The following is a 15,979-nucleotide window of genomic DNA, read 5'->3' as shown; positions in this document are numbered from 1 at the left end:
AATGACATCATTTTTTGTGGGTTCTTATTTTGTAATTTTCTTATCAATGACCACATCTCTTCTTTTGGAATCCCTAATTTTATTAATTTGAGATGAAATATTTATAATAATATCACTGAAGGCTTCATTATGGTGATACCTGTGTTTTTATCATGGACAGAGAGAGTGACATAAACCCAAAGGATGAGATTCTATGACCTAATAAAAGGGTCATTGAGAGTCAATCATAGAGACATCAAACCATTTTGGTAGGTCATGAACCCAACCTATTTAGAGGAAGCATTAAATACAACACTCTTTACAAAATAAGCACAAATACTCATGACTTCATTAGCTAAAAAATGCAATTAAAGCATGAAAAAACTATTCATGCAATAAATTATGATAGATTGAATTAGTTGCAATTGAAACAAATGGCTTATGCACTGACTTGGGACACACTTAACTAATCCAATGAAATTAATTTGGATTTTTTAGCTATCTAAAGAAGACATTGAAAACATATTAGGAAACAAAAGGGTACAATATTATGTGATAGAGCCAAATGTTGAAGCAAAGGTTTTTTAACACAAAAATGTGTGTTTCTATAATTACCTACATAAACAAAGAAACCCACAAAGCATACAAGCATTGGCAATAATAAGAGGGAAATAAGATATATAAAGCCCAAAACCATTGCTAAGCTATGGTAGTACTAATTAGGAATATGTTCAATGTGAAGTGTTTGTTTAGTTCTTAGCACTAAACCATTTTTATTTGCCTATGTGTGTGTGTCGGGTTTATCATTGGTGGTTGGGAGGGATGGTTATTTCCTCCACACCTAGATTCAATTACCAAAAGTGACATGTTGAGATCATAATGAGTATATTATTGTAATTGTAAAAGCGCCATAAAATGGACCACACAACACTCACTGTTGCATCCACTTGTTCAATGAGAACACGTTTCCTCCTTGATTGACCACATGGAATATTATTTTGGATATGTTGTTTACTACAATAAACATTAGGAAAATCTTCTTATTTCTTATCTTAACACATATCTTCCATGACCATGCACGTGGAATTTTGTTTTAGACATCAAAATTTGTGTTGACTACATGTATTTTCCACAAGGTAGAGAGATTTCATGTTAGAAACTAATTTTATGATTAATAAGAATCGACATGTTTTCTAAATTAGAAAAAACTTTGTAAAATACATTTATATCTATTTCATTTGAGTGAGATCTTTTTTAATTTGAATGAATTTTTTACAAATTTAGGTACTAAGTCATGAATGTTGTTAGTTTATATTGAGTGAAAAAAATAAATATGTTATTCAAGACATCTTTTACGTACTCTCTTTTGGATTTTTTTAATTACACAAATCAATTTTGAAATTGTTAAAGTGAGATGATCTTCCAATATGTTTTTATTTATAAATATCTCAATTTGCAAGAAAAACAATATCTATCACTTGAATCTTTTAAATATACAATGAATCTTTCCCACAACCATTAGCTTGCAAAAATATACTATCTAAGTGCAAAGTATGTTTTCAATATATAGACTTAATTGTACTTAATCTATTTAACACGAAAACCTTTTATGTTGAAAGAAACCAAATTCACAATTAATTATTAAATGGTTAAAAGAACAAACAAACAAACAACTCTGATGATCTAGAAAGGAAGTTGGAATGAATGATCTAGACCACACTCGTGGTCATCCTATGGCCATTGATGGCCTAGCCCAAACCAAAAAAACCATTTGGTATAAATATAAATTGCTTTCTCACTTGCATGCATCTCAACATAAACATGGCCAACACAACAACAAAAAAATGGGTATATGCATAATGTGGTGTCCACCCATAACAATTGTGATCATGATGATTGGTGATGAATTGGGAGGTGGAGTAGTGGTTTATTTCTTCGTCATTTTTTATTTGTTTTTTGATAACGTAAACATTGATGTTATTGGTATACTTTTTTCACATCACTTGGTTTCACAAGGATCAGTTGTGCAAACTAAATAGTTCTCATAGTCTATGTAAGGACCCTTTTGGGGTCCTTTGATTTCATAGGGCTTCCATATTTAAATTTGATAACATATCAAATAAATAACAACAACATATAAAAATATTACAAATTTAAACCACAACAAGAAGAATACTTGGTTATGGTGGCACGATTGCAATGCTCCTGTTTGGACCACCTGACTGAATATGCCACTCTGCCAGCTAGGAAAGTCTATCTAACTTCCTACCCTAAGAAATCTCCATAGGTTTCTATCTCTTTGAGCCCAAGTCCAAATAACAAGCATAGTGTGTATGAGATCCTTGTGCCAATACCCCTCCAGTGTCCCACAACAAAATCAATCCCTCTTTTTGTGTCCAACAATCCAAAAATAAATCTCCCCTCTCCTCCCCTGGTTCTCCCAAAAGCTTCTTCATGAGAACCCCCCACCTTCCTCCCATTTCCAAATTTATCTCCCTCCCTGTTGTCAATTCATCAACCCCCATAATGCCCTTTCCACCCCCCACCTGTCCCTTTGTCCAAAAATTAAATTTGAGGGAGACAATCCTATCATGGGTTAGGGTGACAAAAATAAAACAATGATAGTAATAAAATACTAATATTATTTTAATGTTAGTGAACCCTATGGATTTATAAGAATCCTATTAATTTAACAATTAAATAATCATGCTAAAATATAATTTATTAATTATAAGTCAAGATTAAGGGTTCATTACTCACTAATCAAGAGTAACTATTAATCAAGCTTAAACACTAATTAATCATCTAACATAATATGATATAAAATACTAGTGTATTTGTGTGAGGTGTGGGTGTGTAGCTAACATATGCATACCTTGTACGTATACTAATAATACTTATAAGTGTTAGTCGTAAAGGTCGATCATTTGGCATGTAGGTTAATAACCTAATATGGGATAATAAGATCATGACATGGACATTACAATCCATGCGGTTTAAAGGGCTCTCATAAGCCCCACTTATCCAATAGATATTGTCTCTATATTAACATGAATTTTATCGAAAATCATAGTTTCACCCCATTTTTGGGAACATTGTCCTAGGATTTTGGCTCATTTTAAGATGATCTAAATCATCAGATTTATAGAAAAAAGGGTGGTGGGGATGTAACTTTGCCTCTGTTTTTTTAATTCCTTCATTGGAAATGGGGAAATTTGAGTATCCCTTATCAAATCCCTCAACCTCAAACTACACACTCATTATAGGCCTTATCCAAAGCAAGCCACCATTCACTACTTTTCCAATAGACCTTGCTCTAAAACACAAGCCAAAAAAACAATTTACTGCCTCAACTAAATTGTAAACCTCCTATAAGCTTCCTTGTGCTTCTATGTGTCCTACTCTCCTCCCTTGCATTTAGCTACAACCTTTTTGCAATGCCAAAAACTTAAGATGACATCTCCATCTCTACTACTCAAAAGTCATTACATTATAAGTTTGAAAACTTAAAAGAATGGCCACGCAATTTTGCTTCCATGCAAATTATTTGCAATTATAAGTAATAAATACCTCAAAAACATCATAATGATGCATTTTTGTACCATTCCAATCTCCAACTGAGTTTAAAATAGAACATTTCAACTTCACCTTCGAATGATGCATTTTTTGCACCTTCATGTTATTTCTAGTTTTTGGACTTACATACCTAGCCATTCACTAGACTTCCATTGTTCTTGTGCTTCACATATGAATACATACAAGGTATTTACATCATTTAAACATGTGGGCACTTAAATTAAGATCACATGGCTTGACTCACGTCATTATTAAAATTGGGATACTACATATGATCTAGCTAAAATGGTAGTGTTTTAAATTAGATAACATTGTATCTTATTTATGAAGATATCCACTTACTTTTCTTTTCAATGATGACTTCATTTTTGTGATATAACACGTGGGGTGTTATGCACTAGGTGTTGGGAGTGGTTTTTTACCTATTTTTTGCACATTCTTTCCCCAGTTTTGACCTTTCTGTCCTCCAGGCCTATGACTTTACATGATCCATTTCCCTGTTTTCTCACCTTTTTAACCTATTCTACTGTCATGTTACTTTGTTGTATTTTACCGAATAATACGAGGCTTTATTCCTTTTTGTGGCTAATTGGGAGAGTATTGAAGAATTATCTTGGGAAGCTCTTCTTCTTTTCAAGTGACGGCTTGCGAGAACAAGGCTATGGAGCAGACAGGCAACGCGAATTAACTGCAAGGAAGAGTAGAATGGTTCATTGTTACACCCTAGATTCTATTACAGGTTGTTGTTACACATTGGATGCTTACAGATTGTTGTTACACATTGGATGTTGTTACACTACGTGCTGATACAAGAGTCTATTGTCACGCCAAAAGTGTTGTCGCCAGTGATGCAGTGACATCCCAAACCGCCATTCACTCGATGTTGTTGCGCTAAAGCTGACAAATGTGGGTACTATTCCACATAACAACAGTCGGCAGTAGGGATTATTTATTTTGGAAGCAACAAGACCCAAGTGGTTGCAATCATAACTAATGTATATTTATTTAGACATAGGTTGCAACTACTTTTATTTTTTATCAGCATGAGAATCATAAGATTCTCATGACTGATCTGTTTCTAATTTCGGGTTGTAAAACCTACAAAGGAACTTGATTTTTCATGTACAAGAGATGACATATAGAAAAGTATTGTTTTTTCTTTTTTTTTTTTCTTTTTTTTTTTTTCTTTTTTTCTTTTTTTTTTTCTTTTTTACAAAGAGGCAATGGCCTTAAGAAGTCTAGCCCAGAGATGCGGCATGCTCACATTACATAGCAGCAATACTGTGAAGGCAGGGGGGAACTGAAAGGGGCCTAGCTTCAACTCGCAGAGGAGCACTGGGAAAGAATGAGGATGAGCGACAACTGAATTTGCAGAATGGGCTTTGTGAAACATGAAATCCCGAAGATAAATCAACACAGCATTCCAAAGCACAACGTTTCCCTGTGCTGGTCGAAGAGCGAGGCTCTGCGGCAGCAAGGGAACAACACAAGTGCAGGGGAGGAGCATGAATGAATTCTTGGAGAGGCGCCATGACAAATGAACTTGCAGGCTGGTGTGGAGGGACGAGCTGCATTAACACAGCATTGAAGATGTTAGCAGAAGACTTAAAGGCTGGTGTCTAGTCAATTTAATGTCTTAAATTTCTCTACATAAATTCTCAATCCGGGTATCGTAAACTGATGAAGTGTGGTGCACCATATGTGCTTAGTTAACCTTTTTCTTACTTCGTTGTTTTATAGATTTTATTTTGTTTTGGGGTTTTGTTTTTGTTGGTTTCCTAAAGTGTCTAATGCAAATGGAAATCCTATTCTAAGGTCTTAAGAATACTTTTAAAGGACAAGTATGGATAGAGATTTCAAGACAAGGCCTAAGGCCTAAGTCCCTAATGGTAACTTCCAAAACTTTAGCACTTCAAAAGATCTCAAAACATGTTATTGGTGGAATTAGTACTTGAACAAAAGTGTAAATATGCAGCTACTTCAATCAAAATGGAATGCAACAACAAATCAATGAGCTAGTGACTATGAAACCCAGTATCCTTGCTGCTGTATGAAAAAGAAAGTAAAAATTGAACTTAAAGCAACTCAAAGACTGAAAGCAAAGCAACTAATTCATCACACTACTTCAACTCTTCTGATCCTTTACCCTTCAGCTCAATCTACCTTATGGGAAGCAATCATGAACAAGTTAAGCAATATGATATCTAAATTGTAAGAAATTAAATTGCATAAAAAAAATTAATCACACTACTTCAACTCTTCTGATCCTTTACCCTTCAGCTCAATCTACCTTATGGGAAGCAATTATGAACAAGTTAAGCAATATGATATCTAAATTGCAGGAAAGTAAATGAGCAAAACAAAACTGATGGAAATAACAATGCTGGAATTAGAACTCAAAAAAAAAAAATCAGCAAAAGGACAAAATGATTCCATCATGTCATTAGTCATTAAAAAGCTATGTGCATTACTAACCTACAATCAACCGATTGAACACACTTGCATGAATTAAAATTGCATGAATGAAAAATATAATCTATCAAACTTGAAAGCAATTAAATGACATAATGAAATCAAAGCAAAATTTACAAAATGAAATCTACTCTACCTTACATTCTAATATGCTCCATGACATCTACTTCACATCTCCTTCCATGTTGAGAACATCAAAGCTTTATTCAAATTCTTCAAAATTACAAAGTACAACAAACCTCTCCAAAGCTTTCAAAAACCATCAAGGAAGAACTACAAACTCCAAGCTAAAGAACTCACAAGCTAAAAGACTAATAAGCTAAGCTTCCAAATGAAGGAGAGAGATCTCCTATTTATACAAAAAGATGAGAAGCCATCTCATTAATGAGAATCCATGAATCTCTCCCTCTACCTCTAGAGTCCTAATCAAAATAGGAACTGATAAGACACATGTCTTCTTAGAGTTACAATATAATTAGGAGATGTGACACATATCCTCATGATCCCATGATTCTTTCCAACCAAATTCAAATTTGGCCTTAGAGTGCCACATAAGGGTCTTCTAGAAGTCTCCTTTCAACCTACACATGTCAACAACCTCAACCCATTTGTTAGGTATAAGCATATGCACATTATTTTCTAATTTTTAACCACAAATTCACTTAAAAGGCTTATAATTAATAAAGATTGGAAAAACATAAATGTGGCCCAATGATAATGAAAGTGGGATGAATGTGGTGACATAGTAGTGAAATGGAGGTGATATAATGGACATAATAGTGAAAGTGTAATGGAAATGAATGACATTTTCAAGACTCAACATACCCCCCAACTGAAGCTATTGCATGTCCTCATGCAATATATATTACATTAACTCTTTTGATCCTTGAGCTTTGGCTTAACTTTGCATGATATCATTTGATAACTTCATATTTCTACAAACTGTTTCACTTGAATTGCAACATGGTTGGTTCTTGTGTTACAACCATTTTTTTTTTGTTTTCTTCTATTTTGATCTTTGAACTTTGCATAATGATATTTTGATTATTGTTTCAAAGTATATCTTTATTGGATTGCATGATGGTTGGTTCTTGTGTGACAACCATGATTTTGTTTGTATCCAATTTATCCTTTAAACACTTTTTCAAAAACCATTGTATGCTCATAATAGCAATGTAATAATTAATATATGTTGGAAGTATGTGAGCTCCTGAATATGATATGGACATGGAAATATATGAATGTGAATGTATTCCCCCCCCCCCCAACTGATGGTATTGGCAATTTTATGAAATGAGGAAGAGAAATGTTTTTCCAACGATTATCATTCTAGCTTTTTATGGAATTCTATGGTCAAAAGTTAGAAAATGCCATACCTTCACTTAGCCTTTGGAATGGATGAGTTGTATGTGTAGTGGCTGAAAATTTCTGATCATATTCTTCTTCAAGTGGCTGAACAAGAGGAGTCATGGATAGAGAGATAAGATGACTTTTTATTGCTTCTACTAAAACTTGTTGAATCTGCTCCAAAATGCTGAAAATAATAGTCTTCATGTCTTCAAAACTCACTGGCACAATTCCTACTATGTGAAAAGATGTTCTGATGTCGAACATAGTAGGAAATTGTTGGCTTAGTGGCCATTAATGGATGCCACTAGTCAACACGAGAACTCTCACCATTGATGACAATGAAAGTCAAGATGCCCAAACACATCTTGCTAGGTACGAATGAATTTGCTGAAGTCGAGTCACCTAGAAGATCTGACGAACAAGGGACATTAATGTATTCCCATTGTTTATCAACATGAGAACTTGCCATTAAGGCATGCAAGCCTCAAGGTGTTTTTACAAAGAACTTAGACTCAAAGGACTATGGACTCAATAATTTGCATTGAAGCAGGGCTTATTTGCGGAATGAAAATGACAGGAAATAGAAGATGAAAATGGAAAATGGCAATGGAGAACAGAAATGGCAATGGGCAATAAGCATGTGAATGAGCCTCCTGCTTTTATTTGTGAGTTATGAATGGACAAAAAGAGATGGAAAGTGTATGTGAATGTAAATGGAAAATATGGAGTGAAATGAGGTGAATGGTTTATTATGAAGTATGGATGTGATGGAGACAATAGTATCTGAAAGTTTTTTTCAAGTGTTTGGATCTGATTTTGCATTAGCATATTTCCTCTTTGTTGCTGATCATCCTCTTATGAAACAAATTGGTCTCTTAGAGAGACACCATTCTCTTGTAGTCATTTGTCCTTCCTCCTAGAACCTGCAAAAAAAACTAATACTTCTTCTGCAATGGAATGTAAGATTATCAAAGGAGAGAGGTGATCAATCTCTCTAGTTATGATATTTACACACAAAACTAGGAATTCGTATTAATGAAACAAGTTCTCAAAGGAAAAATCAAAAGAATTTATACCTGCTTTAGAATTGGTGCCCAAGTTGAATGTTGCTTCTTTTCAGCAATTTATTTCATTATTTTCCATTTCAAGCTCTAATGATATATTTCTCATTGTGTAGATCTTGTTGAGATCTTTCCAACAATACTTAAATCATCAAAATATGATTTTGTATGAGAAAGATAGGCTGATTTGAACAATGAGGTTTTTCTGGCTGCGGAATTAGACTTTAGCTGCGGAATGTGCACGGTTTTGTAGCTAAAAATCTTGGATACAAAGTTAGCCATTCATTTTTCATCATCAATCCAAAATTAATCAATACCTTCAGAAAAGTGAGCAAATAACTTGTTCATTTCATTGATTCAAAATTATTATTTTTTCTTGACATGCAGCGACTCAGTGTGGCGACTGAATGTGGCGACTTAGTGATAACACTCAACTTGACTTCCCTTTGACCGGGGTCTTTTTCATCAAATTTGACCAAATGAATAGGACATCATCCATGTACTGACATTCCCCTAGCTACCCATGTGGCTTGTTTTGGTTGATGACACCTGCAACCTAGAGTTTAACAAAATAGCTGCGGAAAGTTAAGCCAGCTGCGGAAAGTTGAACCAGCTGCGGAAAGTTAAGCTAGCTGCGGAAAGTTGAATCAGCTGCGGAAAGTGGCTGGATTCCGCAGCTAATGAAAACAGAGTGTAGAAAATACTGTGAAATGGAGTGGTTGTGTGCGTGGAAAAGGAGAAAAAAAAATATGGAGGATGTAACTCAATTTAACTCAAGTTTCTGCCCTCAACAGTCCTCCCATCCTTCCTTCTGTTCTTTAAAACTCATTTGAATTAGCAAAAATGGTCAGGGTTTATGAAGGAAACCAACAACTGTAAGTGGATATCAGAGAATAGTGCAGAATAGAGAACAAAATGGGGTGAAGGTTTATGTGAGCATGGTGGAAATTAAGCCATGAGGTCAATAGAACAGTAGGGGAAGAAAGTGCATCCGACAAATTTTAAAATTGGGTGGCTGTAGAATGGACGCAAGCACGTTTATAAAACAACTGTTGATTTTGTCCTTAGTTATTAGAAAACTGGCAGTAATCCTAGACAAGATTCCGAATACCATAATCATTAATTAAAAATAGAGTGATGCTGTGAAGAGTCGTACCCAACCAGATCACGTAATGGAGAGCCGTCTTGGATTGGAACTGTTGTTTAACGGGTGTTAATGAATTGCAAACGGGTGGCATAAGGGCAGAAGATGTGGTGGCAAAGGGTGGAAGACGTGGTAAAGGTAGAGTAGGTGCCAGCACAGAACCAAATTGGAATTCCCCTTTCTCAGGCACGCCGAATTCAATCATAATCTGTTCAAAAATCCGTTTTTTACACGCGGCAGGCAAAAATGGGCTCCAAAGAACCGCAAATTTCTCCTAGACCGCCACAAATTTCTTCAAACGGTTTTTGGGTTATCTAATTAACCCAGCTGGCAAAAAAACCCATGTTTTATTTTCTTGAAATTCGCCTCCGTTTGGGCAAATCGAGCGTTTGAAATTAGACGTTTTTCTGTTGTTTACGTTTTTCTGAGTTTTTTTTTTTTTTGTCAGGTGTATTACACAGGTACGATAACAGGGCTGAAGCACTGGGGAAATGTATTTTGGAATGCACATAATCCTAATCAATCTGGAGTAGCTGGAACCTTCAACGATTCATGAAAACCTTCACTTAGTTTTTAGTACAAGTGATTCCAAACTGACCCCAAAACCTGTTCAATAACAGCGTTGTCTGTCAGAGGAATCCTCTACGTGTTTATCTTTCTATTCATGTAAATCAGCGCTCTAATATTCTTCAAATTGGGATAGTCATAAGTCACATATGTTTCACTCCTTTTGCAACATATTCACAGTTGTTTTGTTCACTTTCAGGAAGACGCCATTGAAGATTTGCCTCTAACGCAGTAGCTGTAAGATCTTCCATGTCTCTGGATGTATATCAATAATACCATGGAAATGAAAAGCAGCTTGGCTTTTAGAGTCTTCTTTCGTTCACAATTTTGTTGCAAAAGTCCTGCACCATAAATACCTACAAACTAACTGGTATGCAAGGAAGGCCACTAATTTTCTCACAAATGTTTGGAAGGCATCTCCATCAGGGAAAATTTTAAGAACCCCCCCTAAATTTATAAATATAATAAATGGGCGAATCTCCATGGTATATAGGAAAAATGGAAGGCGATTTTATGAATAATATAATATGTATATATAATTTTTTGGCGAATCTCTCACCAAGCATGGCGAATATTTTACTCAATTATAAAATCTTGTAAGATCTTGGCGAGTCTTTCACTAAATAATAAAACTTTGTAAAGTCCTAGTGAATCTTAGCATAGGCTACATGCTGGTTTAATTCCCCCATTTAAATAGGCTACATTCCAGGTGAATACCATGGGTCAATACCATGTGCCATTTTTATTTTTGTTAATTCTAATATTAGGATTAATAATGTTTTTTTGCATGGTATTAATAACAATCTAGTCCATGGTATTTGTCCCATAGTATTTTGGCCATAGGTTTCACCTAAATATAACCCATTTTTTGAGTGTTCATAAATATAAGGTTACTTATGGAGTAAATGTAAAAAAATGTTTAATTTGTTTATCATACCTCTAGTTTATTTATATTTTTATTAATTTACCATACCTTTTTTACAAATATGGTATTTGGCCCATAGGATTCACTTAAATAAAACCTCTTTTTTGAGCCTTCATAAATAGAACAAGGGTTATGGACTAAATATAAAAAGAGGTTTTATTTATTTACGATACGTCTAGTTTATTTATATTTTTATTTATTTACCATACTTTTGGAGTAAGTATAAAAAGACGTTTTATTTATTTACCATACCTCCACTTTACTTATATTTTTATTTGTTTACACCCTTACATGTATATAAGGTGACTTATGGAGTAAATATAAAAAATGTTTTATTTATTTACCATACCTCTCATTTATTTATATTTTTATTAATTTACCATACCTCTTTTATAAATATGGTATTTGGCCCATAGGATTCACTTAAATAAAACCTATTCTTGAAAATGGGCGAATGGATTCACTTAAATAAAACCTATTCTTGAAAATGGGCGAATGGAAGGTTGTAAGTCCTAATTTCAAGCGCTAAATTTACCTTTTTCACCCTCTCCCTTAGAATAAGGTGGGCTATTTGAGATGATTTGTAAAAATGTACTATGATACAAAATATTCGCCCACTAAAAATTTAAAACCCCTTAATTTCGCCAAAGGGCGAATATTCGCCCCTAAAATCATCCTTGATCTCCATATAGGTATGGTCTCAGTAGGGATGCTCCAGCTGGACTAAGGGATGGAAGGAATGATTGAGATAAGAAATAGTAGCTGTAACAATGCTAATGATACTCCAGCAATGGATGGAATATAGATGAGTATTTAAGATTTCCACTAACATTGACCTACTACCGTTGATTACAAATGTGAGACAGGCAACTAGAGAAGGATTTTGCAGATTTTTTTTTTTTTTTTTTTTAGGCCACAGTGAAATCTAGGATTGAGGATAACCATAGATTGTTTTTCTTCTCTCTTTTTCTCTGAAATTGTAAATTTTTATAAAAATGATTAATGATTTTCAATTTCATGCAACAAAGACTTCAAGAAAAACATGCTAAAAATAGGACTTTGATTGAGGTCTTAGGCTGGGTTTTTTATCGATCTGAGCTGGGTGAATAGGATAGGATCCATGTCGGGACAATTCCAGAGATGCCCATGTGGTCGGTTTTTTCATTGGATGCCTGTAACCTGCTAAACCTTGAAACAGCTACAGAATTCTCAATTGGCTGCGGAATCATGGCACTTTCCACAGCTAAGTTGCAAAACCTTATTAAAACAGGATACAGTGTTTTGGGGACCACTACAAACCATAACCAGTCAATTTTGGACAATTTGAACTATCAAAGCAGTTGAGTTCCATTTTTTTTTTTTTTTTTTTGAATCAAATGAAATGATGAAGTTTATTTTGTCTCGTTTTTTTTTTCTTTTTTTTTTTACATAACAATCTTTTTTCTGATCCTCCAGATCACACAAAGTGCCGGAGGAGAGCATACTTAAGAATTATTAATTATTATTTTTTTACTTAACAATCCTTTTTCTGATCCTCCAGATCACACGAAGTGCAGGAGGAGAGGATACTCAAGAATTATTAAAAAAAAAAAAAAAATCAGATGTAAGAAATAAGGTCTCCTAATTACACTTCCCCAGCAACGGCGCCAAAATGTCTAGTCAATTTAATGTCTTAAATTGCTCTACATAAATTATCAATCCAGGTATCGTAAACTGATGAAGTGTGGTGCACCATATGTGCTTAGTTAACATTTTTCTTACTTCGTTGTTTTATAGATTTTATTTTGTTTTGGGGTTTTGTTTTTGTTGGTTTCCTAAAGTGTCTAATGCAAATGGAAATCCTATTCTAAGGTCTTAAGAATACTTTTAAAGGACAAGTATGGATAGAGATTTCAAGACAAGGCCTAAGGCCTATGTCCCTAATGGTAACTTCCAAAACTTTAGCACTTCAAAAGATCTCAAAACATGTTATTGGTGGAATTAGTACTTGAACAAAAGTGTAAATATGCAGCTACTTCAATCAAAATGGAATGCAACAACAAATCAATGAGCTAGTGACTATGAAACCCAGTATCCTTGCTGCTGTATGAAAAAGAAAGTAAAAACTGAACTTAAAGCAACTCAAAGACTGAAAGCAAAGCAACTAATTCATCACACTACTTCAACTCTTCTGATCCTTTACCCTTCAGCTCAATCTACCTTATGGGAAGCAATCATGAACAAGTTAAGCAATATGATATCTAAATTGCAAGAAATTAAATTGCATAAAGGAAATTATTCACACTACTTCAACTCTTCTGATCCTTTACCCTTCAGCTCAATCTACCTTATGGAAAGCAATCATGAACAAGTTAAGCAATATGATATCTAAATTGCAGGAAAGTAAATGAGCAAAACAAAACTGATTGAAATAACAATGCTGGAATTAGAACTCAAAAAAAAAAAATCAGCAGAAGGACAAGATGATTCTGTCATGTCATTAGTCATTAAAAAGCTATGTGCATTACTAACCTACAATCAACCGGTTGAACACACTTGCATGAATTAAAATTGCATGAATGAAAAATATAATCTATCAAACTTGAAAGCAATTAAATGACATAATGAAATCAAAGCAAAATTTACAAAATGAAATCTACTCTACCTTACATTCTAATATGCTCCATGACATCTACTTCACATCTCCTTCCATGTTGAGAACATCAAAGCTTTATTCAAATTCTTCAAAATTACAAAGTACAACAAACCTCTCCAAAGCTTTCAAAAGCCATCAAGGAAGAACTACAAACTCCAAGCTAAAGAACTCACAAGCTAAAAGACTAATAAGCTAAGCTTCCAAATGAAGGAGAGAGATCTCCTATTTATACAAAAAGATGAGAAGCCATCTCATTAATGAGAATCCATGAATCTCTCCCTCTACCTCTAGAGTCGTAATCAAAATAGGAACTGATAAGACACATGTCTTCTTAGAGTTACAATACAATTAGGAGATGTGACACATATCCTCATGATCCCATGATTCTTTCCAACCAAATTCGAATTTGGCCTTAGAGTGCCACATAAGGGTCTTCTAGAAGTCTCCTGTCAACCTACACATGTCAACAACCTCAACCCATTTGTTAGGTATAATCATATGCACATTATTTTCTAATTTTTAACCACAAATTCACTTAAAAGGCTTAGAATTAATAAAGATTGGAAAAACATAAATGTGGCCCAACGATAATGAAAGTGGGATGAATGTGGTGACATAGTAGTGAAATGGAGGTGATATAATGGACATAATAGTGAAAGTGTAATGGAAATGAATGACATTTTCAAGACTCAACAGTTGGCATCAAGCGAGGCCGGATGGCGGTGGTAATAAGCCACGCTCCAACCCACCAAGCCGCCCACGTACTGAACGCAATGTTACACACCCACATCTGGGAGAGACAGATCTTGTTGCACTAGAAGAGTGCAGTCTTGTTTGTGCATCATTAGAACTGCTCAGTGGACCAGAGAAGAATGGGAGCTGCTGATCGACACCTTGATTAGCTAGTCTGTCTGCTACCTTGTTAGTTGTACGCCGAATGTGCCCTAAGGTAATGCTGCAGGATGCCCTGAGCCATTCTTCAATTTGTTACAATCTGCTTAGAAGCTGCCAGCTCGAAGCGATCTTTGCTGCTGAGGTGCTTGAGTGAATCTGAATAGCTGCCTCTATTAAGATTTGAGAATCCCCTTCTACCTCTAGAGGGAAAAAGTCTATTTCTGCTATACAAATGCCCTTCCATAAGCCTTCAAGTTCGGCAACATTGTTGGTGTCTCTTCCAAGTGAACCATGAAATATGTGCAAAGCAGAGCCTACAACATCTCTGAAAATACCACCGTAACCAGCCAGCCCAGGAATGCCCTTGCAGCTCCGTCAAAGTTTAGTTTGTAAGAGTGGGTGGCAGGAGGAGATTAGAATTGGGGAGAATCAGTATGGATGGAGGAGTTGGGCTTGAATTGAGCTAAAAATGTGAGGTCCAGGTTCCAATTTTTCAGAATGAGGCATTCCTGGGGTGAAGCTGGCAAATCCGAGTCTTACCAGTGTCTTAGAGCTAGAGTTTCTTGAAGGTTTTGTTTGAGAAGTAGCCACAGGGTGTCAAGGGGCGTACTGTGATTTTTAAAGATCCTGTTATTTCTCTCCTTCCAGATGATCCAATAGACAAAGCCCGGTAAGAGGTTCCAGAGGGAATTGAGTAGTAGACTTTGGAAAGGATGCCGAGGCCAGTTCTTGATGGTGTTTAAAATATCTCCCACACGTCTGCCCGTTCTTCTGTTGCACTGTGCAGTTCTCTCCCAAAGTTGTGCTGCTAATGGGCAGGTGTCCAAGAGATGCAAGATGGTCTCTGTGTGAAGATTGCAATTGGGACATCTGGAAGGCCCAGTAAATCCTCGCTTTTGTAGATTGTCCCAAGTGAGGATCCGTTGTTTTCTTAGTAGCCAAAGGAAAGTAGAGACCTTAGGCCAGATGCTTGGTTGCCAAACCTGATCCCATAGCTGATCCTTTATTATCTGTGTGGGTTGATAGAGAAGTTGGTATGCTTCCTTGGTAGTGAACATACCTTTGGGTGTATATCCCCATCACACTTTATCCTTCTGATCGGAGAGTTTAATTTTCCTGAGTTTGAGCTCTTGATCGATCTCTTCATAAGTTTCCTCCTGCCAGTTAGCCTGCCAGGTGCCAGCTGATCTCCAAAGTTGAAAACCTTGAGGGGATTGTTGCTGCCAAAATTGATGGACATGGATTTGATCATTGTGCTACATAGTAGCTTGCCACTTGGGTTTGTGGAAGAGAGAGACGAGTTTGGGAAGTTGTTGCCAAGATTCCTCCCAAAATCTTGTTGTGGTACCTGAATGGATTTCCCAGAAGCTGTGCGC

The sequence above is a fragment of the Pinus tabuliformis genome, chromosome 3_2, assembly GCF_031772625.1.
Source record: "Pinus tabuliformis cultivar Carrire ecotype Pingquan chromosome 3_2, CPIR1, whole genome shotgun sequence".
NCBI classification, from domain to species: Eukaryota; Viridiplantae; Streptophyta; class Pinopsida; order Pinales; family Pinaceae; genus Pinus; species Pinus tabuliformis.
This window is presented reverse-complemented; position numbering follows the sequence as displayed.